The sequence below is a fragment of the Piliocolobus tephrosceles genome, chromosome 6, assembly GCF_002776525.5.
Source record: "Piliocolobus tephrosceles isolate RC106 chromosome 6, ASM277652v3, whole genome shotgun sequence".
Taxonomy (NCBI): Eukaryota; Metazoa; Chordata; class Mammalia; order Primates; family Cercopithecidae; genus Piliocolobus; species Piliocolobus tephrosceles.
The window spans coordinates 38447846-38471701 of NC_045439.1; the positions used below are offsets into that span (position 1 = coordinate 38447846).

Sequence of the window (23856 nt, forward strand, 5' to 3'; positions counted from 1 at the left end):
TATCCTGTTTCTGAAAACTTATTCCTAGCCTCTATTCTCCTCTAATAGAACCCAATCAGTTTCTGACAGCTCGTTCCCAAACAGCTGTCTTTCATTTAATTTCATTTAGTGAGCAAACCGTTTCAAGTTGCATGCACAAGCATACTGTGAAGAATTCATTTTCTCTAGTTTCCTGGCGACAATAAAAGAATTTAATAATAAAAAAAAAGTTGAACTTTGGCCTGAAATGTTGCTGTCCTGCCGAAATGGTGAATTATACAAGTGGAAGTGATCCAAAGGTTACTTGGTCCACCCCCTACAATGCAGAAGGAGCCTAAACAGATCCTTTCATGTAATTATCTTACTTGTCATTTTAAAATCTTGTAAGAAAAATTCCACATTCTCACCAAATAAATTTAGTCCAGACTTTGATAATCTGAAGAATGAACTTCCTCAGGGATAAGTGCAGGGGGAGTAAAAGGATTTAGGACTCACAACCTGGAATTAGTCAAAATATAGAATTGAAAAACAGGTACGATTCTAAATGCACATACAGGAGAATATCAGGGAAGATTTTTGTAAAGGAAGCTGAGTTCTTAAAGAAGAGAGCCACAATGTCACATAATAGATTGTGGGCTTTAGAGTTTAATAATCATGGATTAAAATTCTACCAATGTTAAGGTATAGTTCTCTTATCTCCAAAGTGGGTATTAACAACAACATTTAATGGGCTCTTATTCTAAGTGCTTTACATGTATTAACTTATAGATAAATGCTTATGCAATAAAGTTGCATGGATTAAATAATGTTATTAGGGTGTTTAGTACAGTTCTTATGTTCAATAAATAGTAATAATTATTTTTCCCACTTCTGCTTATGAAACCAGATATTCTCACCAATAAGACTTTTGGAAGCCAAATATCTAAAAAGAGAGACCAAAGTAAGTAATGCGACTTTGCTCTCTCTCTCTTTTCCCTTCATCCAAGGCAGGAGACAGTCTTGAGACAGACGGAGAAAGGGAGGCGATTCAGTTTTGTCTCTTTACCTAAGTAATAATGGTAAGAAGAGGGGATTGTGGAACAGTATGAACACCTTTCAGTTTCTTTCGACACAGATAACCACTTCATCCTCCAATTTTTCCACCCCTCTTATGTTCACTGTACCATTCTCTGAGTTTCAAATCCCCTAGGATCTTGAATGCCACAGAGTGCCTCAAAGAACAAGACTACTGTCCCTTGCAGACAGCTTTGTCCCTATCTTAAATTTCCACCTTTCACAAAAGACATGGTAAACTTACTTTCCAATTTCCTAGTATATTAGCTCCTGAGTATTATGGTCCTTGAAATTAGCAGACATTTATGAACTTCAGTGAAATTTGGACCTAGAGTCTCCAATCTATTGATGGTACTTACACCTCATCATCTTTCCAAGTAATAAAACCAGGGCTCTCTGTGTGATCTTTCTATGTGCAGTTCAACCGAAGTTTATACTATATTCCTCTTTGAGTTTAAGTTTTGGCTGAAGTAAGTATGACAAAGATTTGGAAGGCATTGATTGTAGGGATACTTAGCATTCAATCTGACGAGAGGCTAAAATATAATCCATTTTAAATGGGAAGACCAGACATGAAGTTGGTATTACCAATGCCTCATGTTATCAAGTACTGCTGCCCACTCTTTCCTGTCCAGCCCTGTATTTCCACCACTAGCAAGAATGCCTAGGCCAATCACCACATTCAGAACCATGGCTTCTTGCTATCTATATACTCCAGGCCCCAAATAACTGGTTTCTTTCTCTAATCACTCTGAAAAAGAGGGAATATTATCTAGCAACTACAGCAGAGGATTCCTAGGCACACTTCTGGAGAAATGCACTGGGAATGCTAATGGAAAAGAACCATACCCCAGCAAAGATTTTATCTTCTCTGTCTAGTAAGCTTCTTTTTTCCCTCAGAAAACTTTGCTTCCTGTTATATAATGCTTTGGGTAATGCACACATCTCATTAGCACCAGGCCAGAGCACTCAAGAAATAAAACCTACTTCGACACCATGTTTACAAAAGAGAGATACATGTATGAATTCATACCATAAGCTTGTCTCACAGCCACATTGTAAAAGTCATATTCAACTTGCCTGCATTTTATCAAACCATTAATCATTTCGACACTGACCCCACCCCCAAGACTCTTATGCTCTGGCCAGGGAGCATTTCAAGTGTGTGGCCATCAAGTGCTATGAATAACAGAGAATGCAGGAAAAGCAGTTTCTAAATCAAATCCATACTCTTGAAAATAAACACGTTTTTTAATGACATAATTACAACAATATGCCACTCTTGGTTTGAAAAGTAATATAACATTAAGTTTTTTAAAAAAGGAATCAAGAAGAAAATATATCATATTGCTCTGTATCAGTTTTTGCCTGTATATAGTAAGGCTAGCTAGTATAAAGTAAGGCAACAGACAATCAGATTGATAAAATAATGAAAACTGAAGATCCTCATGGATAATAAAGGTTGAGACTATATTGTACTTGAATTGCAATAACCCAGACACAAACAGATAATTGAAGTGGTGGACTAAATCCAAACCACCAAAACCAAAGTAATAGGTTTAAAAAATATATACGTTGGCCGGGCGCGGTGGCTCAAGCCTGTAATCCCAGCACTTTGGGAGGCCGAGACGGGCGGATCACGAGGTCAGGAGATCGAGACCATCCTGGCTAACACGGTGAAACCCCGTCTCTACTAAAAAATACAAAAAATTAGCCGGGCGATGTGGCGGCGCCTGTAGTCCCAGCTACTGGGGAGGCTGAGGCAGGAGAATGGCGTGAACCCGGGAGGCGGAGCTTGCAGTGAGCTGAGATCCGGCCACTGCACTCCAGCCTGGGTGACAGAGTGAGACTCTCAAAATAAAAAAATAAAATAAAAAAATAAAAATAAAAATAAAAAATATATATGTAACAATTTTATTGAGATATTACTCACATATCATAAAATTCGCCCTTTTAAAGTATGTAATTCAGTGTTTTTAATGTACTCACAGAGTTTTATAACCATCACCAATATCTAATCCCAGAAAATTTTCATTACTCTGAAAAGAAATCCGATACTCATTAGTAGTCACTCCCCCCTCCCATTCCTCCCTCTCTCTAGATCCTGGCAACTGCTTGTCTCTCTTCTGTCTCTATGAATTTGCCTATTCTGAACATTTTGTATAAAAGGAATTATACAACATCTAGCTATTTGTGATTAGCCTCTGTCACTTAACAGAATGTTCATCCATGTTGACATATGTATCACTACTTTATTCCTCTCACTACTAAATAATATTTCACTGTACAAATATACCACATTTTGTTTATCCGTTCATCAGTTGAGAGACATTTAGGTTGTTTCCACTTTTTGAATATTATGAATAATGCTGCTATGGATATTTATGTACAAAGTTTTGTGTAAACACATTTTTAGTTCTCTCGGGTATATGCCTAGATGTGGCATTGCCGGGTCCTATGGTAACTCTATGTTTAACTTTTTGAGGAATGTGAGTTCCAATTTTTTTATATCCTCACCAACACTTGTTATTGTCTATGTTTTTTAACATAGCCATCCTAGTGGTATAAAGTGGTATCTTATTATGGTTTTGATTTGTATTCCATCAATGACTAATGCTGTTGAGCATCTTTTCATGTGCTTATTGGCCATTTCCACATCATCTTTTGAAAATTTCTATTAAAATTATTTATCTACTTTTAATTATTTGTCTTTTTATTGGTGTATTATAAGAGTTCTCCATATTTTCTGGATACTAGACCCTTATCACATGTAAGATTTGCAATTACTTTCTTCTTTTCTGTGGACTGTCTTTCAAGGTCACAAAGATTGTGCTTTATGCCTCTAAGAGTACTGTAGTTTTAGATCACACATTTAGGTGTCTGATCCATTTGATATGTTGTGTAAAGCACCAATTCAACTTCATTCTTTTGTATGTGGCTGTCAAAGTGTCCCAGTATTATGTGTAGAAGAGACTCCTCCCCAGTGAATTGTCTTGGCACCCTTGTAAAAATTCAATTAATCAAAAATGAAAGAGTTGACTTCTCAACTCTCATTTATAATTCATAGATCTGTATTTTTATCCTATGCTAGGACCACACTGTTTGGATTACTATAGTTTTATAGTGAGTATTAAAACTGGAAAAGTGAGTCTTCCAACTTTCTTCTTCTTTAAAAGATTGTTTTAAGATTGTTATGGCTATTCTGGATCCCAGTGAATTTTAGTATTGATTAAGGTTTTGATAGGAATTTTGTTGAATATGTAGATCCATGTAGAGAGTATTTCCATCTTAACAATATTAAGTCTCCTGATTCATGAATATAGGACATCTTTCCATTTATTTAGGCTTCTTTAATTTCTTTCAATAATGTTTTATAATTTCAGTGTGCAAATCTTATACTTTTGGGGGTTCAATTTATTCCTTAGTATTTTATGTTTTTTGATGTTCAAAGTACTAGGTTTTAGCATCTCTTCTAGCTCTCATGAAGCACTAAGGTTAAAAAGGAATAATTGTTTATAGACTTCACATCCTACGCTATATCCCTGTCAGCTTAACTATGTCATAGCCAAGCATGTTTATACCAATCCTGAATGTTTATAAACATCTTAATGAAGAGGGAAATAATACTGATCTATCTTGAGGCAGGAGAACAGAGCAAAGTACAGACTGGAATCAAATAGATTGGTCACTCACAGGCTATAAAATGCTGAAAAATGTGTTCTCCTTCTGTAGCCTCAGTTATCTCATCTATAAAATTAAGACAATATCTGCTTTGCAAGGTTTTATGTGAATTAGAAACAATATATTTATGGGCCAGGACTTTGTCTTATTAACTATTATTTCTTTGGCTCCTAAATCAATGCCTGGGGCATAAAAGGTGCTCAATGAATACCTGTTAAATGAGTTTTTTAAAAGTCTAATGTAGTAGCTACCAAAAATAAGGGCTCAATAAGTGACAGCAATGGTTATCATCATCTTCATCACCATGAGATTATTGACTTTAGCATAAGTAACCCAATGTCCCAATGAAGTACTAAGTAAGCTGAATCACATTGCTACCATACCCTGCATGGAATGGAAATACAAATAAATTTAGTCAGAGGCAATGCAAACCTGGTAAGAACAAAGGAGAACTTTAACAACTCCAATGTGACACAAACACTACAGTTCATTTAAAATTAACTTTTACTTACTTAATATTGTTGAATATGGAAAAGGCTAGAAAACATTGTGCCAGATAGGGCAAAATGTTCAAGGTTTCATAGAACAACTGGAAATAAAAAAAACCCACCATATCTACTTTATATTGATTATAATGATATATTAACCAGGCTAGAAAGTACTCTAATTTTTTTAAAATGAAATGATTGTTGAGTTATTTTTCTGTATATTTCCTTAAGTTCATTTTTTTAAGTAAGAAACAAAAGTAGAAATGATAAAAATAAAAATAAACCCACAAATATGCCAAGCTAGAAACATCTAGTTTCTGGGTTCTTGTAGTTTCTCAAAACTTAATAGAAATATCTGTAAAAATAGGAAAATAGAACAAAATGAATGCTCAAACCAAAATTCAAGTTCAGTTACTATATGCAGCCTCTAAAATGCCTTCTGCTGTTTCAACTGACCGCTTTTTCATTTCCTGCAGTTTTATCTTCTAAAAAGATTAAGAAGGAGCTAGTGTTTTGCATTTAAAACATGGCAATACGACTCTGAAAAACTTTAAACTTGGCACTAGTCGTTACTAACTAATTGGTTTAAAAGCTAATTTTTCCCACTTCTATTTCATTCCCATAGTTGCAAATCAAAGGAAGATGATCTTTTAGAGGACCCAATAAATAGAAGGCATATAATCCTGTCACTAATATTGCTAAACCTTGTTTCTGTGCTTGTAAATGCTGCTTGTTTCACCAAACAAAAGTGGTTGCTTTCATTGAAGGAGAGAATTTAAAAGACCTTTCTTACTATACTAAAAGCAAAAGTCTACTTATAATTACAAATACTTTAAACTTGGAGTCTGAAATGAAATTCCAATTATTGTTATCCTGGTATGCACTTTGCAAAAATTTTAAATTCTTCCTTTCATCCTTTTAAAATAATGACAAAACCAATCTATTTTTAAAAACTTTAAATAATGCATACTTAGTAAAAAACAAGAAAACAAAAAGTATAAAATAATGTAAAATTCTCCCATCCTGACCCCCAGGCCCATAGTCCTTCTCCCCAAAAGAAACGAGTTTATTATTAACAACCTGAAATTTTCCATACATAGGCAAGTATAATTCAATCATATATATATAACACATACATACATAAAATCATGCACCCACATCAATCTTTAAATTATCATTTTATGACTATAACAAAGTAACTAGAGAACCTAGGAGTTTGAAGCAATGTTGCAGAGCATTTACCAATCCTCTTGTTTTACACAGGTCACAAAACTGAAGCCCAATTAGGTAAATTGCCTGAAGCTATTCCTAACCACTTAGAAGCTCCGAAATTTTGTTTCTTGCATGATTTTAAAGATATTGCTATCTCCTAATAGACCTGAGAATATCTTTCTCACACAGGAAAAAAAAAAAAAAAAGATTCCTGGAGTTCAAAGTAAATATGTTTCAAACCAAAGTTTCTCCAACAGTTTCAGTATCCATTGGGGTGGGAGGGTGTGGTCATTAAGTTTCATCTGACACAACAGTTCTGCCTGGGCAGACTAAACAGCCTATTTACATCTGTATTCTTAAGAAAACTAGTAAAAATAAAGTGTAAACTTTATGAATTTCTCCAACTCCTGTGCAGGCATAGTAAAATCATGGATTTGATTTTCTCAGTTGAGTGCTTAAGAATTCAGAGAGCTAACAAGTCCCAACCTGTACCTTACATAATACACAAATAACAATATCTCATTAAGTAGCTCAAGAGGGAAAGTTCTTGGTTTCATTCAAAGTGAATGAAGTCTATCGTGGATTTCTTGTAATCCACTTACAAGAATCATGTGGGCCAATATTCACCCAATTGGTATGTGAGCAGAGACATGATGTCAACAGTGTCTGGAGATAACCCTATTCCAAAGCCACTGTGTTCAGAGAGACTCCTGCAGTGATGAAAGGTACTTTACTGAATGACTGCTAGTAGAATATGCAATGAAGTGGGGAGATTAGATAACTGAATTTTAAGTTTTGGTCTCACCATGTCAACCCTAGGTGTAAGTGCTTTGTTTCTCAGTTTACCTGCTCTTTTAATTGGTAATAATATTATTTATTGGTTTGGGAGCTTCAGAAACTTTTGACAATGAAGACCTTGCTCAAAGAATCTACCATGCTTTTCTAAGCTCTTAAAAAGAAAACAAAACAAAACATGTAAAAGCAGTTGTTTGCCCTCCCTCACATCTTTGCAAGCTTCCACAGAAGCCAGAATCTTTATTCTCTATTATCTATTATATAATAATTTGCTGATTCTTTAAACCTTTCTAAATCACACAGAAATAGAAACTGCCCCTTAAGCCTGACCTGGCACTAAATACTAAAACTTCTGTAGATTGTTAGCAGTAAAAATGCCAAATAAAAATCTCCCACATACACTCTCTCACTCTGTGTACGTTGTTACCTTGAGTTTCTGGGATTTGTCTCCAACATAAACAGTACTCATGTCACATTGAAGAAGGTTACCTCAGCTCTTCTGAAACCTGTGACTGGGTAAGTTCTATTCCCTAAAACAAACACAGCAGGAGGATGGGCCTGGCAAGTCACAACCCTAATACTGAAAAATGCAAACTAGTGCTTCTAATAGAAGACAAAATATATTGAACATGCAAAATTCCCTACATTTTTACAGGAATAATTACATTTCTCATCCATAGAACACCTTTCTTTGGAGGGGTTATTTGATCCTAATTTTTTTTTTATTTAATTTTTTAAATTGTCTTCTCCTTATCTGAAGTGGTCTGAAACAGTCAAGAATATATTTTCTTCTCCTTTGTCCTTGCGGGTAGGACGTGTTCTTATTCAGTCTATCCTCTAATGAAATCTGGAGAGACTTCCCTTCCTCAATTTGTACTAATACTTTAAATTAACTTTGCACACTAGAAAAAAGAAATGAGAAATGGGTGCAGATATAAACATTATAATGAAATAGTCACAGCAACCTACACTATATTCATAAGAGCAATAATGTAGAATCTTAGTTACTGGCATCTAATAATCTATTTCTTTTGTTTTTTCCTCACCTTCTGGTTGCCTGCCTTTGGGCACTTCATTTTATGTTTTTTATCATCATACTCTTCATGGAAAGAAAATAAACATGAACTGAAACTCAATGTGGTAATTTATTTCCTAGTTTCTCATAAGAGGTGTGATAGAAAAAGAGATTGAAACTATTATGATAACTCCTGAGGTTTTGAATTATACAGGGAATACATTTAATTATTTTATTCATGATGTTTTATAAGTCAGTAAAGTAAACTGCTATAGTCCACTTATGCAATACTGAGTTCTAAGCAGCTCAAAAGACATGCAATGGTGTAGGGGTTGATACGGTTTGGCTATGTGCCCACCCAAATCTTTTCTTGTACTTTGCATAATCCCCATGTGTCATGGGAGGGACCCAGTGGGAGGTAATTGCATCATGGGAGTGGTTACCCCCATGCTGTTCTTGTGATAGTGAGTGAGTTCTCATGTGATCTGATGGTTTTATGAGGGACTTTTTCCCCCTTTTGTTCATTCTTGTCTCTCCTGCTGCCATGTGAAGAAGGACATGTTTGCTTCCCCTTCTGTCACGATTTCCTGAAGCCTCCACAGCCCTGTGGAATTGTGAGTCAACTAAACCTCTTTCCTTCATAAATTACCCACTATTGGGTATGTCTTTATTAGCAGCATAAGAACAGACTAATACAGTAAACTGGTACCAGTAGAGTGGGGTGCTGCTATAAGGATACCCAAAAATGTGGAAGCAACTTTGGAAGTGGTAAAAGGCAGGGTTTGGAACAATTTGGAGAGCTCATAAGAAGATAGAAAAATGTGGGATATTTTGAAACTTCCTAGGGACTTAGAGGGCTCAGAAGACAGGAAGATGTGGGAAAGTTTGAAACTTCCTAGAGACTTATTGAATAGCTTTGACCAAAATGCTGACAGTGATATGGACAATGAAGTCCAGGTAGAGGTGGTCTCAAACAAAGATGAGGAACTTTTAGGAACTGGAGCAAAGTTCACTCTTGTTATGCTTTAGAAAATAGACTGGCGGAATTTTGCCCCTGCCCTAGAGATCTGGGGACCACCGAACTTGAGAGAGATGGTTTGGAATTGGAATTTATGTTTAAAAGGGAAGCAGAGCATAAAAGTTTTAAAAATTGCAGCCTGACTATGTGATAGAAAAGAAAAACCCATTTTCTGAGAAGAAATTCAAGTGGACTGCAGAAATTTGCATTAGTAACAAGGAGTCAAATGTTACTTGCCAAGACAATGAGGAAAATGTCTCCAGGGCATGTCAGAGGTCTTCATGGCAGCCCCTCTCATCACAGACCCAGAGGCCTAGGAGGGAAAAATGGTTTTGCAGGCCAAACCCAGGGTTTCCTTGCTCTATGCAGCCTTGGGACATGGTGCCCTGTGTCCCAGCTGCTTCACTCCAGCCATGGTTAAAAGGGGCCAAGGTACAGTTCAGTCCATTGCTTCAGAGAGTGCAAGTCCCAGGCTTTGGCAGCTTCCATGTGGTGTTGGTCCTATGGATGCACAGAAGACAAAAATTGGGGTTTGGGAACCTCCACCTAGATTTCAGAGGATGTATGGAAACACTTGGATGTCCAGGCAGAAGTCTAATGTAGGGGTGGAGCCCTCATAAAGAACCTCTGCTAGGGCAGTGCAGAAGGGAAATATGGGATTGGAGCCCCTGCACAGAGTCCCTACTGGGGCACTGCCTGCTGTGAGAAGAGGGCCACTGTCCTCCAGACCTGAGAATGGTAGATCCACTGACAGCTTCCAACATGTTCCTGGAAAAGCCAAAGACACTCAACGCCAGCCTGTGAAAACACCCGGGAGGGAGGCTGTACCCTGTAAAGCCACGGGGTGGAGCTGCCCCCAGCCACGGAAGCCCATCTCTTGCATCAGTGTGACCTAGACGTGAGACATGGAGTCAAAGGAGATCATTTCAGAACTTCAAGATTTGACTGTCTCGCTGGATTTTGGACTTGCATGGGGCCTGTAGCCCCTTTATTTTGGCCAATTTCTCCCATCTGGAATGGGTGTATTTACCCAATGCCTGTACCCCCATTGTATCTAGGAAGCAACTAACTTGTTTTTAATTTTACAGGTTCAGGCAGAAGGGACTTACTTTGTCTTGGATGAGACTTTGGACTTAGACTTTTGAGTTAATGCTGGAATGAGTTAAGACTTTGTGGGACTTTTGGAAAGGCATGATTGTGTTTTGAAGTGTGAGGACATGAGATTTGGGAAGGGCCAGGGTGGAATGATATAGTTTTGGCTGTGCCCCACCCAAATCTTATTTTGAATTGTAGTTCCTCTTATCCCCATGTGTCGTGAAAGGGACCTGGTGGGAGGTAACTGAATCTTGGAGGTGGTTACCCCAGGCTGCTGTTCTTGTGATACTGAGTGAGTTGTCACAAGATGTGATGGTTTTATAAGGGGCTTTTCCCCCTTTAGCTCATTCTTATCTCTCCTGCCACCATATGAAGAAGGGCATATTTGTTTCCCCTTCCACCATGATTGTAAGTTTCCTGAGGCTGCCATAGCCCTGCAGAACTGTGAGTCAATTAAACTTCTTTCCTTTATAAATTACCCAGTCTCAGGTATGTCTTTATTAGCTGGTGAGAACAGACTAATAGAGTGGTCAGGATCTGGGTGAAGTTCCTGCATACATATTTGCTAGCTGAATGTCCCTAAGCCAGCAGCAATTTAACCCTTTTGGACTTTTCTCTTTATTTACTCTTTGCAAAATGGGGAAGAGGGAAATTATCTTTACGGCTCCATATATCTAGACTTTTATGATTTATTTTTAGACAATTCAATATTCATAGCCCCTTTAAGGTAAGTCAAGCTCAAGTAAAACTTATTCACAGACAAAAAAAGAGTAAAGCACAATGGAAAGGTGAGAGACCAGGGTCCATACCCAGTAAATAAGAGGTGTCAAGTACCACCTGACCTTGAGGCAACTCACTGCACACTAGACAGGGCCATAATGAAAGTCCATCAATCTTTACTGAAAAAATTACTTTGGGCCAGGTGCAGTGGCTCATGCCTGTAATCTCAGCACTTTGGGAGGCTGAGACAGGAAGACTGCTTGAGGTCAGGAGTTCAAGAGCCTGGGCAACACAGTGAGATCCTGTCTCTAAAAAGATTTAAATAAATAAAATTAGACAATTTCAAAATTAAACCTCTGTGCAACAGGCCAGAGTTTTTGCATGTTCCACAGGCACATGAGTATCCAATATGACTTATAAAATAATTTTTAAAGTCACTTTTTTCCTAATAAAGAAATTCATATTTGATCAGTTTCCTTCTATAGTTGAGGTCTTTGAAAATACACTTCTATCTTCTTCCTTTCCCATCAAGCTTACCCATGTTGACAGGGGCAAACTCTAATCTGTACATGAACAAAGTTATGAGACAAGAGTCTAATCAGAAGAAAAGTCAAAAAGAACTTCCCCCTCCCTTTGAAATTTTAACTGTTATCCAAGTACTCCCTCTCACCGCATACTCCTCTCATAAAATGTGTTTATTTATCTTTGATTCTCCTCAAAGGTGCCTGGAGAAGCCTGTCGAGTGACCTGCCACCTTCCAGATTTAATCGGTTTTCCTCAGTTGTTTGGCAGTTCTAAATGCAGAAACCAAAAACTCTTCTGCTCGACTGGGCTTTCTCAATACAGGCGTTGGCACAGGCCCACACAATTCCATCTAAGCAGAACAACCACAGCATTAAGTTCCCTCCTATCACAAGGGCCCAGTGTTACTTGGTTAGGTTGTCATTCCACCTGTCAGCTGCCACCAGAGGAAAACGAATTTGCAAATTTACACAGTTTTCTTAGGAATGCTCTTTCCTTTTTTTTCTCTTTGGACTCTACATTCCTATAGCTCCTATTCTTCAAGGGCACAGGGGCTTATTTAAACATAAATTTTTACAACTTAACTGGAAGGGTGCCCTGCTTGCAAATGGAAAACTGCCACAGAGCAGACTTAACTGCAGCAAGCAGGTGACAGAGCAAGGAATAGGATCCAAAATTATGAATTTTTGTGTGCTACTGAAGTAAAAGAATTTAAGAAGGTTTTACTCGGGGTCATAGGCTGGGTTGGAAGGCTGGGAAAAGGAAATCAGTAGTATCTATATATAATTATGGTGACAGAATTTCACAGAAATCTATAACCTAGGTCAAATGTCAAAGACATGAAAACCTAAGACACTTTCACACATCCCTGAGCATCGTGATTAAAATCAGATAGTTGGGGATCTGTCCCCTGGACCAGGATCCTATTGTGTTAGGGGCCTCTAAAGAATAAGACTTTATGGGTTCTCTTCCACAACAAAGAGTAGGAAGTGATTAGAAGCTGGGGAGAACAAAGGGACTTTCCCAAGTTAGGGTTTTTCAACTTCGTTACATCTAGCAATTAAAGAAAGGAAGAGTTCTGAATTATGACATAATATTGAAAAAGAACAGACTGTATGGTTAAATAATAAACAATGCTGATGTTTAACAACCTTGTCCATTGCTGTCTCCAGAACCCCTAGAACAGAGCCTGGTACATAATAGGAGCACAGAAATGCTGTTCTCTCTGCCCAGAACCACCTCCCCAGCAACACCACCATGGACACAACTCCTCTCTCATTGCATTCAGGTCTCTGCTCAAAGGCTCCCTCTTTTGATATACCTTGCTTGAGCATATGCTCTAGAATTTCCTTATCCCTCTTCATTTTATTTCTAACACTGTGATATGGTTTAGCTCTGTGTCCCCACCCAAATCTCATCTTGAATTGTACTCCCACAATTCCCATGTGTTGTGGGAGGAACCTGGTGGGAGGTAATTTGAATCCATGGGGGTAGTTTCCCCCATACTGTTCTCATGGTAGTGAATAAGTCTCACGAGATCTGATCGGTTTATTGGGGGTTTCTGCTTTGGCATCATCCTCATTCTTCCTGTTGCCACTGCCATGTAAGAAGTCCCTTTCACCTCCTGCCATGATTCTGAGGCCTCCCCAGCCATGTGGAACTGTAAGTCCAATTAAAGCTCTTTTTCTACCCAATCTCAGGTATGTCTTTATCAGCAGACTGAAACTGGACTGATATACACATAATGCCTCCCAACACTGCATGTGTATTTGTTTACTTTTTAATTGCCTGGGCAGGTACTGTTTTGTTCACCATAGTATTGCCAATCTCTTAAACAAAAGCTGGCACATAATAAGTACTCAATAGAAGTTATGAAAAGAATGAGTGGTTAGAATGAACTATAAGCTACATACTTATTCTATTCTGTATTCAAACAGCCAATAAACAATCACTGGTTATTCATGGAATGTTGGATACCATCTAGGAGTAAAGAACCTGTGTTAAGAGAAAGCCCCTAGATAAGTAAGTCAGTCATGATAACAGTGTAATATGAAAAGAGCACGAGACTGTGCATACATGGCTATGAGAACAAGGAGGAAAGACATCTGAATCTGACTGGCAAAGTGAGAAGAGTTATCCAGGTGAAGCTTCAGTGAGGTGCTCTGCAGAATGAACAGCACATGGGAGGAAATGGAGCATGCAGCCACATGATGATGCAACAAGGTCAGTACAGAGACATGGTGGGAGGTAAGACCAGAAAGATGCAGGGAACTTAGCATGAAAGGCCTTGGTGCTAAACTAAACGAATCCTGGAATGATGTGTGTTTATATTATCATTTTAAGAATGATTTGCATTTTAAGAATAACATTTTGATAACTTTGTAGAACATGAATTAGAAGAGGTCAGAATAAAGGAGTATACATTTTTCCAGTGGTCTAGACAGAAGCAATGAAATGAAGAAAACCCATCCCTGTATTCATTCATTTCTTCATTGAAAAATTCTTAGTACCTCCTTAGGCAAAGTTGTGCAAGACACTTGGAATAAGTAACAGCAGTGGAAATGGAAAAGAACCTGCTTTAAAGCTGTGAGCAAATGAGTCTGACTGTTGTGTATATGGTTTGGGTGACTAGTTTACTTGGGAGGGAAATAAAATGTGAATTTTCAGATGGTCTAAAGTACCATTTGAATATCCAGTTAGAGACATCTACTAGGCAATGGACAGAAGAACAAGCAGAAAAAGTCATTCCATTCTACATAAACGTTCAAAAACTTCTACATGGTATTCCTTAGAGACTCCAAATCTCCCTACTCCTATTCTCAGACAAAAAACAAAAACAAACAAACAAACAAAAACAAATTACTTAAATTTCTTTAGGAAGGCAAATGTTTTCATAAAAATTATGAAATTTACACTTTTACTAAAAAATGTGAACTTAAAAAAAATACAAATTATAAGGAGACTACTTTTCAGAAAAAAGTAGCTCTTTATATTGATACTCAACAATTCTAAAATTGTATGAATGCATTCATCAAGACAGATATCCATAATAAACAACAGAAAATGTGTATCAGGTAAAATAAAGGAGGAAGATGGATGTATACATGCGATACTCCTAGAAGGAATGTGATTTAACTATCAAGTCAGGAAAGCTTACTTGTCCTTACACATGTTGTTTGTATATTTGCAACCATCACCAGCATAATGATTTGTGGCAGTTTATGACAATTCATTCATTACTGACAAAATAAATAACTAAGAAACATGAAATCAAACAGGAACATAGATAAGAAAACAATGCCAGGAGTAAGACTGGTACACATACACACATATCATTTATTACTTTGCAGCTATTAGAGATGATCTTGCAATTTGGCTCTAACGTTCCTAGCAACCAAAGTAAAGAGGGAAACACAATCAAATATAAGATTCATAATAAGCATTTTAAAAACATGAATAATTGTTTCCTGACCTTGAGATCTAAGAAGAATTTCATCCTCTCAAAGACGATGGGATGTGGTGTACTAGGTGGGCTCCTCAATGAAAGCTCAATCACAGAAAGAATACTGAATTTTATTCAGCTGTTTGCTATAACGTCCATCATTGAAGGCCAGTGATTTAATGTCAAAAAGAAGTAGGAGGAAGGAAGAAAGTACCTCTGCAAGAGGTAAAAGCAGCTGAGTTAAGCACATAGCTCTTGGGTGGTACGAGTTAGCCTGAAACTAAAATGCAGACAATACAGATAAATGGATGGAGAATAAGCCATTCACACAATCTTCTATAAATACATCTTGGAAAAAGACTTTTGAACAATTGGACAGCAGAGAGTTCAAAGTACTCATCTCTAAAAGGAGTGTGAAAACAAATTTTCTATGGTGCAGCTTAAAGGTGTCCATATTCAGCAATAACTGAACCAAAGGGCAGGGTTAAAATCCTCTTCAAAGGTTAAGGAGCCTAATGAAGACATCATACTCTACAAAAATACGGATTTTGTAGAACATCCATGAAAAGTATAGCTCAAGTAGGAAAAAGATGGGCTTTAGAGTTAGGCTTGGCTTCAAATTCTGGTTCTGCTACTTATTACTCTGTGACCCTGGAAAAAATCACTTAACCTTTCTGAGTCTGTTTCTTTTCTTTTTTCTTTTTCTTTTTCTTTTTTTTTTTTTTGAGACAGAGTCTCGCTCTGCCGCCCAGGCTGGAGTGCAGTGGCGCGATCTTGGCTCACTGCAAGCCCCGCCTCACTCGTTCACGCCATTCTTCTGCCTCCGCCTCCAGAGTAGCTGGGACTACAGGCTCCCGCCACCACGCCTGGCTAATTTTTTTTTTGTATTTTTAGTAGAGATGGGGTTTCACCATGCTAGCAGCCAGGATGGTCTTGATCTCCTGACCTTGTGATCCGCCCGCCTGGGCCTCCCAGAGTGTTGGGATTACACGTGTGAGCCACCGCGCCAGGCCGAGTCTGTTTCTTTTATCTATAATATGCAGGTTGTAATTAGGAGTAAACAAAGTAAATATAAAGTGCTACTATGGTGTTTGGGTATGTGAATACCAAAATGAATGGGGATGGGGCAGGGCAGATACCAACGGAACTAATCAGAAAAATAAAAACAAAAAACAGTATACATGAAATTGAAGGGAGGGAAGTACAGGATCCACATCTGGCAAAGAAAGACTTCTTTTTTTTCATCCCCATAAATACCAATGAGAAAGACTTCTTTATATTGTAACACAATTAAGTATGATCCCAAGAGAGGACAACTATTAATCTGACTGCATCATACTCTTCAAGGGCACTGGTGGGTTGAAAATAAGTTGAGAACACAGTTCTCAACCAAGACTTTTTTTTAACCTTCTTTCAGTTGCAGGTAATTAGTCAGTGTTCAACGTTTGTTATAAATAGCAAAAACCTACACATCAAATGATAAATGTCAATGAAATAACTCATTCATCTAATTTCTAAGTAACCACCCACATATTGCTTCTGTATATCATCAAATTTCTGATATAGGTAAAAGAACTCTTATGATAAATTACTTAATTATAAACCTATACTTTCCAGGAAAAGAATTTTAATTTCACAAGCAACATAAAAAATAACTGGAATCTGCTCTCCATAGGAACTACTCAATCTGCCTTGTGGCAGGTGTACACAAGCACTTGAAAAGAAACATCTGCTTTCCTTCTTATAGATAGCTTCACTTCAGGAAAAAAACATAAATTTCTGTTTATCACAAAACACTTTAAAAACTAAGAAAGCATGACCAGATGTAGTCATTTAGGAGCATTTTTCTTCCTTATAGGCATCTTACTCATGAATCAGAACAATTGAAATATTTGATTTCTACTTTTTTTCAATTAACTTTTTCCAGCTTTGCTCATCACTAACCTATTTTCTGGTCATCTCTCCAAAATTATAATCACCCTGACTGTGGGGATAATCATATTCCTCAATCCAGGGTATACTATTATTATCCATCTGTCCAAGGCCTCTGTTGGCTTGTTTTATTTTTTACCCCCTTTATCACTACTCCCCCATTTTCTCCTAAGCCTTAATAAGCAATAACTTAATTGTATGGCATCTCTCTTTGGATATGGAGTGCTTCTTTGAAAAATATTAAGTGTTGTTTTACGTGTGTGTGTGTGTGTTTTAAATTTTCATAAATGGCAATATGCTATGAATAGCCTTCTTTTATATTTTTCATTAAATACTCTTTCAAAATGTATCCATGATACAGTATAGCCCTCCAGTTCATACCAAACTATCACACTGTATTTGAAAGTCTGAATATGCTACCTCAAACAATGCTGTTATAACCAAAGGTGACCTCAAGATGAATCAAGCCTGAATGTAAATGTGACTAACAGAAAAAAAAGTCAGAAAATAACTCTGTGGCCCTAGGCCCTAAAATTATAAAGTATAAGATTTTAGGCCAGGAGCGGTGGCTCATGCCTGTAATCCCAGCACTTTGGGAGGCCAAGGAGGGTGGATCACAAGGTCAGGAGATCGAGACCACGGTGAAACCTCGTCTCTACTACAAATACAAAAAATTAGCCAGGCACTGTGGCGGGCGCCTGTAGTCCCAGCTAGTCGGGAGGCTGAGGCAGGAGAATGGCGTGAACCCGGGAGGTGGAGCTTGCAGTGAGCCAAGATCGTGCCACTGCACTCCAGCCTGGGCGACAGTGCGATACTCCGTCTCAAAAAAAAAAAAAAAGGATTTTAAAAAGTGGTATGTTTGACCAACTCAAAATTAAGATCTACCTCAACATGAAATCTTAAATCAAGTCACAATAATAATAAGCCAAATAACTAACTAGTAATATAAAGAGGTACCCAATTTCATTAGTAATCAGAGAAATGCAACTTAAAATTAAATACCACTTTACACCTACTAGTTTGGAAAAAAGAGAAAGTCTAAACATATAAAATGTTGGCAAAGAAGTAGGGCAGCAGGAGTGTTCTTACACAACTGGTGGGCTGTAGACTGGTACAGCCATTCCAGAAAGCAATCTGGCAGGATTTAGTGACCTTCAGAATGTGTATGCTTGATGACTCTACAACCCTGCCCCACAGTACATACCCTGCAGAGTACCAGGATGTTCCTCACATCATTTTTTGCAGTAGCAAGGAGGAAGAGACAATCTACTTTTTTTGTAAATGCAGTATAAAATTATATAGACTCAGACTATGAAAAAAATATATATCTTATTTCCATAAACATTTTTTAAAAAGTAAAAAATTAGGGCATGTTTGCAAACCTGAAGTACAAACCAAAAATAACATCATACATTTGCACATGTATATTATTTTACTATAGACTCAAAGGGTTACTATAGAATCAAAGGGAACTTTTCTTAAATAACTGAATATTCTCTTCAAACCAAGGCCCTAAGTCTCATACAGTCTTAAAAGTATTATTTAAATGTCATGGCAATAAGTTTTGAAACTTAAAGAAATTTAGTACAATCTATTAAAAGCTAATCTTAACCTGTTACTGTAACTATGATGTAAAAATGAAGGATAAGAGAGTTGGATTTTCTAAGTTATGCTGGTCATTCAACACCAAAAGATCCCTATTTTTATTTGCCCAAGTTGCTTTAAAATAAGCATAATAATCTGTTCCTAAGAACTAAAGCACATCAGTGCGGGAAGATTAACGAGATACAATGCTCTGAGTACTCCAAAGTCTTGATATAAAGGTCTGATGAACCCTATGTTCATGTTAGCATCTCACTTTAGTAGAGTTCACATGCACACACATGGCTCTAGAGTGACTGGGTTTTAAATAAGAAAATAATTTGGCCACTCTGGAAAACCAGAAAAAATAACTTGAATTTTAAATATGTAACTCAGTTTTTTATAGCACCTCTAGTTTCTACTTACTTTCCTACACTTTATATATAAATCTAAAATAATATCATTTAGAGCATAAAAGCCCACATACATAAATCTAAAATGATATCATTTAGGGCATAAAAGCCCACAAATACCTGCTGCCTATATCTCTTACAAGAAACTACTATCTTGAAGTGTAATTTAAATACAAAAGGTCTTTGCCAAAGTCCGCATTTTCACACACACACAAACATTTACCTGACACAGAGGCTACCAAAAGAACCACATTCAGAGGAGGGGGAAAAGGGGATGGGAGGGCATGTGCAAAATGCAAATCTGGTATTTGGCATGGTCTCAATTTGAGAGGCCCAGGCAGATTGGGATGTATGGGTTTGTTCCATCAAAAGGTCGTTTGAAGCACACTATTTTATTTTTATAGGAGGGTATTGAGTTCTGAGGTCTCTGATACACCCCAGGGAGCCAGCAAAAGCTAGTCTCAACCCTGTGCCAGCCCCCTGCTGGGTCACTAATGAAGATGGAGAACTGTGAGTGCACCCAAATAAAACACAGGAAAAGGCAAAAAAGGACTCCAAGCTGGGTCCGTTCCTTTTATTCCAGAGGAGCAACCTTTTCTGTACTTAGGGACTAATGAGTCGTGAACAGGAGAGGGGAACAAATCACACAGTACATTACCAGGAGGGACAACACCGTCAGCCTTTGTGTTCAGTAGCTGGTTCAGTTTTCAGAGCATTTCCCAGCAAGGACCAAAAGCAACTTGAACAAAGGAAACAGCAGTTAGATACTTGAACTGTCTCCATTAATACTCCAGAGAATTGGGTGCTTCAAAGTTGGAGTGACTAGTGAGAGTGGGGAGAGGATATAGGTAAGGGGGCCCAGGAAAAAAAAATGATGGCTTTATATGAAAAGTTCATGAAAAAGAGAAAATGAGAAATATTTTTAAAACTTGTTTTTCAGAGTTGTTATTTTGAAAGTTCTGTTCTTTCTAAGGACATGAGCTCTGATCCCTCCACAGACTTTTAAAGGGAGAACAGTAATGAAGTATAAGAAGGTATTTTATTTTCCATCCTCACCACTTAATTAGGAAGGGCATTTAAGGTGTTCAAAGTTTTAATTGCCTTCTCCCCCACCCCAGCCTCCTTCTTCAGTTACGCCATACAGCAACTGAGCCAGAGCCCAGACAGACATCTGAAGCTTCTCTCAAGCAGGAAAAAACACCAGCACAATTACCCCAGACACCATTTATTTCTCTCCCCCACTTCCTTCATCCCCCGCCTTTCCATCTCAATCTCCCCCCACCTCTCTCTCTCTCTCACTGTCACACACACACACACACACACACACACACACACACACACACACACGATCCCATAACACTGCTAGTACACAGAAAGCTTTCCCGGCATAATTGATAGCAGCAAATGCTGCAACATGAGAATGACTCTAATAATCTGAAAGAAAAGAAGAAGAAGAAAAAAGAGGGAGAAAAAAATTAGGAGTTATTAGACAAAAAAGAAGTTGAAACAGCTCTCAATTAAAAAAAAACAAAAACAAAAAACACCTTCTAATTGAGACACATTCATGGAAAATGAAGCGATCCAAATTGGTCATGGTAAAAGAGTAAATTTGATTAATTTCCACATACCTTAAAAAGTCTAGAATTTTACCTCTTTTCTCTGTATTTACTATGATGGCATGTAGGTCAGTAAAAGATGTTTTAGTAGGGCCAGGATTGTAACAAAACCTTTGTCCTTACAAAAACTTATACCAAAGACATCACCAATAATCGCCCTTAGATTCACGGAGAAATGAGACCCTTGATTTTGATCTGGAATTCTAACAATAAATTCTAACAATAAGTGCTCATTTAGGTCCCTAGAGTAGTAAATAATAGTTTAATTATTTTAAGTCAATAAAAATAGTATCAGTTCTTATTTATTTAATCAACAGTGTAATGGTTCATATATATGACCTTCAATTCTAACCATGATGCACGTTAGACATTAGCAGGTAATGTCACAGAGAGTAAATGACTCTGTAACATCCTTACAGGATGTTCAAGGCCCCATAGCTCAATCAGTGATAGAGCCAGATTTTTTTTCTGATTCCATAGCCTACTTTCTTTCTGTTAAACCACAGAAGAAAGTGAGCTGTAGTCAGCCCTTTAACATTTGAACAGAATAGTTTTCTAAGTATAATACTATAATAACCAGGAGTTTTCTACAATCAGTAATCCACCATATAGACCAGCCAATCATGATAAATCATAATGGGAATGATATCTTTGCTAATTAAGGTAGACTGGCTACAGGTGATCTCCAGATTGTACTTTGACAATTGGAAAAGTCTCCAGAGGGTCTCAGAACACCATGCTACTCTGATTATTAGACTAGAATTAGGCCCCAAACCCTAACCTAATCCATACGCTCAGGGTCCAATTCTAGTATATGCCTGCTACCCAAAATAAAGAGCATTATCAAATTAATGGAATCTCTGGGGATCAATGGATCCTAGGGAATCAGAAATAGTATGGGCTGTCACAGGCATCTCTTTTTTTTTTTTTTTTTTTTGAGATGGAGTTTCACTCTTGTTGCCCAAGCTGGAATGCAATGGTGCAATCTCGGCTCACTGCAACCTCCACCGCCTGGGTTCAAGTGATTCGCAGCTCAGCCTCCCAAGTAGCTGAGATTACAGGCATGCGCCACCACACCCGGCTAATTTTGTATTTTTAGTAGAGATAGGGTTTCACCATGTTAGTCAGGCTGGTCTCAAACTCCTGACCTCAGGTGATCCACCCACCTCAACCTCCCAAAGTGATGGGATTGCACGCGTAAGCCACCACGCCTGACCCCAGGCATCTTTTAATGCCTGTCATTCTGAACTTTCAGGAAGCCCCAGAAGCGTTATTCCCTCAAGAAGCCCCCAATATTAGAAGTTAATCCGAATAGAATATACCTTTCTCATCACCAGTAACATCCCTTGACTTTGGAGGGTATCCATCCTAAGATTAATTCTCCCTGTGCTTTGGATTCATCTCATCTCAAGTTGCCCCATTTCTCCACTCTCATATTAACCTCTACGTCTCCTTGACTCCTTATCAGCATTTAAATATGCTCAAGCCCACATGCCCTCCCCCCTCCCCATACAGAAGGGGGGCAAGGAAGTGCTGGGAAGGGGAGGGCATGGTCCCTGGCGAGGGCTCTACCCCCAGGTCTGTGCCCACGGGCATAGGTGATGTTAGGCACTTCTGCCTTGGCACCCAAATGTTGTATTTCCCAATACCTCCCTGGCCCATCACGCCCCCATCCTGTGCCTATAAAAACCCTGAGACCCTAGCAAGCAGACACACACATGGCTGGATGTTGAGAGGAGCACAAAAGCCAAGGAACACACGGGCAGCTGAACTGCAAGAGGAATGCACCAACATGCACCGGCACACCAGCAAGCCAACAACGCTGAGTTTGGCTGGGACAGTCGTTGGAAAGCCTGGGCCTCTAGGCGGCCCAACTCCAGGAGAAAACCTTCCCACTCCATCCCCCTTCTGGCTTCCCCCATCTGCTAAGAGCTACCTCCACTCATTAAAACCTTGCACTCATTCTCCCAGCCCACGAGTGATTCAATTCTTCCATTACACCAAGGCAAGAAGCCTGGTATACAGAAAGCCCTCTGTCCTTGAGATAAGGAAGGGAGTCTAATTGAGCTAACATAAGCCACCTACAGACAGCAAAAGCTAAAAGAGCACTCTGTGACACACACCCACTGGGGCTTCAGCTGTAAACATTCACCCCTAGACACTGCCATGGGGTCAGAGCCCCCACAGCCTGCCCATCTAAGCTCCCCCAGAGGTTTGAGCAGCAGGACACTGAAGAAGCGAGCCACTCCCCACTGTGGCAGGCCCTGCAAGGGGGACAAGGGAACTTTTCCCATTTCAATACCACCTTCACATACCATCTTCAGTCTTTTCTTTATAGCTAGAATGCATGAAAGCATGACCTCCCACCTCCCATGATCTTATCCAGTCACCTCCCACTTACTCTTTAACCAAATTTACGGAACTCTTGAAACTACCAGACTACCAAAAAGGCTTCAAAAGGCCACTGACGCTTTCTAGTTACAAATTCCAATGGTGTTTTTTTTTGTTTTTTTTTTTTTTGAAACAATCTTTTTGTATTTTACTTGAACTCTTAGCTGAATTCAAAACCATAAAACACTCCCTTCTTTTGGAAACTCTCTTCCTTTGGCTTCCTTAACTATACACTCCTGATTTTCCTCATATTTCTCCAGTCCCTCCTCTCTTCAGTTCCTTGAATAAGCTGCTCATAAGGTTGCTATGCGAGGCCCTCCTCTCTATTCATTCTCCTTGGACAATGTTATCTACTTCCTTGATTTCAATTAAACCAGCTATAGATCCTGAAGAATACATCATCTATATATCCAGCCTAAATCTGTGTCTCTAGAAATGCAGACACTGTCAAAAGAACAGGGGGTACAATAAGGAATAAAACAGACACGATCCCTTTATTTCCCAAGTTCACTGTCTAACCCTTCCTTGTGGATGTCTTGAAGGCACCTCCAATTGGAAATGTCAAAAGCTGAGGTCAATTATCTGCTCCTATTCCAAAAGAAGGGACAAGTTTTCCTACTCTAGTCCTCATCTTAATGAAAGCAACCATTATTCACCTGGAAATTATTCTTGACTCCTTCCTTTCTCCAATTAATCACCAAATCCTAATGTTTCACCTTCTAAAATTCTCTGCATAAAATTTCTTATAATTCCACTGTCACTACCAAAACCCAAGCAACCATCATTTCTCACCAGTGGTAGAGCTAGCAGCTTCTTAACTGGTCTACCATCAGACTTATTATTCACTGATTTTTTTTTTTTTTTTTGACATACTGCCATAAGAAACATATAGCAGTGTACAAG

General features: G+C 38.3%; 1 protein-coding gene across 9 annotated transcripts in view; it reads right to left on the bottom strand.

Annotated features, from left to right (window-relative positions):
* The window catches only part of RAD51B (RAD51 paralog B), a 776005-nt gene that overhangs the window by 511590 nt on the left and 240559 nt on the right, over positions 1–23856 (bottom strand). The window lies entirely within an intron of this gene.